At 37.5% G+C, this 4,664-nt stretch overlaps 1 long non-coding RNA gene across 1 annotated transcript; it reads right to left on the reverse strand.

The window, feature by feature from the left end:
* Positions 1–487: 487 nt before the first annotated feature.
* On the reverse strand, positions 488–3,798 carry LOC141648036 (uncharacterized). The gene is made up of 2 exons (XR_012545913.1): positions 3,537–3,798; positions 488–1,110 (listed from the first exon to the last, which is right to left on the reverse strand). It is a non-coding gene; the product is annotated as an uncharacterized LOC141648036 (long non-coding RNA).
* Between the last annotated feature and the right edge of the window lie 866 nt (positions 3,799–4,664).

The following is a 4,664-nucleotide window of genomic DNA, read 5'->3' on the forward strand; positions in this document are numbered from 1 at the left end:
GCGTATTTATTACGTTGCGTACGTCTTTGGTTAATGATTGGTACATGAATTTGAAGAGAAATTGTGCAAAAATATTAAAAATTATAAGAGTTTTGTGTGGAGAAGAGTTTCTCCTGAGTCTTTGTTTAAGGCCTCTGCCATATGATTTGGGTGATGAACACTTGGCCTACAAATTTTGTTATTTCATTTGGTTTACATAATTTGGAGATATATCTTGCAACTATGCATTGTGCTATCAATCGACTTACCTAGCCGATATGGTTCTACCCAAATTCTTATTTAAGACGGGTATATTCGTCTTAAGTTTAGTAGTATAAATAAGACAAAAACAGAATGTCACGTCTAGTCCTTGGCTCCTTGTAACATTTATAACAAAGACATGCTACAAAATTACATGGCATTATGATTTATGAGGTCATTTCCAGTGAGATTTTCTGTTTCAAAAGAAAAGAATTATGAAGACAAAATCGAATTATTTATGAAATAATCGAATACTATACAAAGTACTGTATAATGATTAATAATTCAAAAAACTAATTTCTAGCTACACGAGAGACAAGACACATACAACAATTACAACATACACACTGAAATCAATGAACAAAGCTCGAATCATCTGATGCGCAACAAGCCCTCTTTCCAAAACTCTAACCGCTCTTCCCCAACTTATTCCGCCTGCATTCGAAACCTTTGGATTTTCTTCAGAGTCCTCGACTCTTCTCCGTCTTTCTATAACAAGATGAGCAATAAGAATTGTGAATTCTGTCACTAAGAGGAGATACAGAGGTTTCATAGCAACAATGCTCTTGGAGTTTACTAAATTGACACCAAGTAGAGGGCGATCAATGAATGATAAGACAACTACTAATGCTATTGAAATTGAACTTATGATACGGGACCTTTCAGAGGTCATGATGCTCGAGCTGACCTCCTTGGCTCGAAATAAATACGACCTTTGGCGCCTTGATGTTGGTTCAGGGTTCACATGATTGTCACGAAGTAGGTTCTCGGCCTTTGATGCAATTTGCAGCTCTTGTTTTGCTGCTTCAGAATGTATTAGTTCTCCATTTACAAGATAAGAGTCTTTCTTTGATGACTCAACGGCATCATCTGTCGTTAAAAACGAAGCATGAGTAACAAGAGGCAGGAGTACCTAGGTTTGTACATCTAGTTTAGCATTTCACTGAGAAAGATCGCCACAAACGAAACAAACTGATTCATCTTTGAAAGTTGTGACAGGTTTATGGGTACAGGGTCAGGATTAGGGATGGCAGTGGGTCGGGGACCCGACCCAGACCCTGAGGGTCGGACCCTAATGGGTCGGGTATGGGTCTCATTTTTTCAGACCCAATGGATATGGGTCGGGTATGGGTCTTAAGAAAATATTTCGGGTCCGGGTCCGGGTCTAAGTTATGAGACCCATACCCGACCCTTAGACCCTTTATTAAAGAAAATAAAATCAAAATTACAACTTTTCTGAATTCATACTGGCAGACTATAGAAACCCAACTAAAGTCTCTTTCTCTTCCCTCATCCCATAAAGTGATAAAACCCAACCAAACTCTTCTCACAATACCACCACTCCACCACTGACACAAGAAAACCACCACCACAAAGATCGATACGCGACCCGCAACCACCTCTCTAATAGCCTAAGCGATCGACAACCACCATTAATTGCAGATTAATAAACTCATAATGTTAAAGTAGTATGATTTTTTTTTAATATTATAGACCCCATAATTATTAATCTACATTACTAAAATGGTGAAACTCGGACCATGGGTAGACCAGACCCTACCCTTACCCATAGGGTCCGGGTATGGGTCCTCAAATTTTAGACCCTTGCGGGTCTGGGTCGGGTACGGGTCCAAAGGGAAAATCTCGGGTCGGGTTCGGGTCTAGGCGGACCCTACCCAGACCCTACCCATTGCCATCCCTAGTCAGGATGTAAGTATTTCAAAACACAAAGATGTTTTCGAATGATGAGTAATGAAATTGCGTTGAGAATCATGTTAGCCGGTAGAGAAAACATAACATAAGAAGCAAAGACACTTAGTGAGTTATTATCCTGCTTATAGGCATAAACAAGCAGACCCAAAGCATGTCCAAACATTCGTTATTTCAAAACACAAAGATGTTTACTATCCCACAACAGACCTATTACCTCAAACATTCGTTGTTATCCTGCTTATAGGCATAAACAAGCAGTTAACTGACCCAAAGCATGTCCAAGGTTTGGGGTAATTTTCACATTTATGCACTCCAGTCTCCATTCATTAAGCAATTACGCTGTCTGTGCTATCAAAGTTGTGTCTTACCATTGCCAAAATCTTTTATTCATGCGGCACATTTCAAAAGTCAGCATAACAGATTAAACGTTGCAGTTGGATTCAGCATAAAGTTCGGCAAATGTACTTGATTATACGAAAACAGATAGTACATGGAAGCTCATTTACGAAGTATAAGACGTTCTGACATCAATCCCTGTTAAAAAACTCGGGTATCTCAGAATCACTTACACCTTTAGTCCGTGACATGAGTCAGCGATAAATACAAGCACACATAACTATAATTCAACTTACTTTGGTTTCCTTGTACCCTTATCCTGAAAAAAATCAACCGAAAAGGTCCTTGTATGTATGTGCAATTATCGACAATCAGAAAACTTTCCCTTACGAAGATGAATATTTTACACAAATCTTCTACCAATACCTTGGTTACTTAAAAGCTTACTTGTGCCAATTCCTAAGAAATGGCCTCTTGGAATCAAAGGGAAGAAAAGAACAAAGGGGAACTCCGAATATGAATGAACCACCAGGCAAAGGTCTATGTTGATTGTCAAAATGCAAAACAACTGCTCTCCCTTTAACACATAAACAAAACCTCTCAATCGGTCTCTCTAAGGAGACGTCATACAAAGAAACCATTTCGACCAAAAGTTTAATTGACGCATGAGATGTCATCAATAACACTATATCTCGACACAAACCCCGAACACTACTCCATATAAGTGTCCAGGTTAAGTATCAAAACCAGAAACCATTTTTCCAGAGCACCTATTAAACAATCAACAATACAAACCTATAATTCTAGAATAATGATCAAATATTCAATAAATGCAAACCATAACTGGAATATACTATCATGAACAGTGGTGGAGCTAGGGGGTAGCAGGGGCGGTCGCTCCCGGCGGATAAAATCTTCGAAGTTTTTAGTTAAATTTTTTTGAGTGTACCTTATGAAATTAGTGGTTCGCCCCCCTAAATTTTTTCGCCTCCAAGTTCAAATCCTGGCTGATCATGAAGTTATATACACTACGTCTCGGTCATTTGTTTTCCTTTCCTATTCTCTCGATTTTAATCAACGTAAATAAATGGTTGAGACATTAGGAGTAACGACAGTTATATCGCATCGCATATGTAATAATAGTGTATCCAACATTGATGCACATGATTAATGATGTTTCAAACAATGAAATATTAGGATATAAATAAAATGGAGAAAATTGAATGTAAAAAAGAGGAATAAAATACCCTTGGTTTGATTGCAGAGATCAGGAACAAGATCCTTGCGCTTATTAAATTCACCCATCAAAATTAAAATCCGAATAATAAAAAATGACTATCTAATAAATTAAATATTATTGTAAGATGATTTTATGAGAGTCTTAAAATAATTTTTTGTTGACATTTGAATGATCATATGATCGATCATACTAACGTTTGTCAACGATCACTTTAGCTAACCAAAACGACAACGTAACGTTTAATTGTTCCATTTTCATAAAGTTATGAATGCATAATGTCGAATTTTTTTTCTAAAACGGGCATTTTTCACATATTAATTATTAAAACAATTGGTCTCCCTTGTGACGGGTTACCATTTATGACGGATATTTTGTGAGATAAAATGGTAACAAAATGGGTTAGTGAAGAAAGGGGACCACATGAATAGTGTTGCAGAGAGAGAAAAAGTGGATACTTTATGAGGTAAAATGGTATCCGTCACTCAAGAGTGACGGATATGTGCCGTCACAAACAAGAATTTGTGTTATTAAAATGGGTCGATTTTCACATTTATTACCTAAATGGGTCCACGTCATTATCGAAACTAGGCTCGGATTCAAGTCGCCAAGTCGGTCAGCGACTATACCCAAAGTTTCACTTAATAACAACCAAAGCTGATGTTTGTCTTTTACAGCAAGTTGCCATCCGAACTGGCGATCAAGACTGAAGTCGCCAAGCGCCTAGGTGAGGAATTATATTGCCAAAGCTTTGCAAAATTTGATCCAGCTCTCAAAACGCCAGGTGGGTTGGCGATCTTCGCATTATTTTTCTTTTCTTTTTTTTTTTTTTTATTGGGAATGCGTTGAAGTGGGATAGGGGAAAGTGATTTCTGGATTATACAACGAAACAAGTCGCCAATCGGGTTGGCGATTGCCTCCTCAGCCTACGTGGACCCATTTTCAATAATAAATTTGAAAGTCGATCCATTTTGATAATTAATTTGTGAAAAGTGCCTATTTTGGAAAAAAATTCGTAAAAATGTCACTCATAATTGTGATAAGAAAATTAATGAGTTGACCCATTTTAAGTTTGATTTTTTCATTCGCAAGATTCAGGAATCGAATCCCGACCATTTATTTAAGAGATGAGAGCTCT

The sequence above is a fragment of the Silene latifolia genome, chromosome 3 (assembly GCF_048544455.1).
Source record: "Silene latifolia isolate original U9 population chromosome 3, ASM4854445v1, whole genome shotgun sequence".
Taxonomy (NCBI): domain Eukaryota; kingdom Viridiplantae; phylum Streptophyta; class Magnoliopsida; order Caryophyllales; family Caryophyllaceae; genus Silene; species Silene latifolia.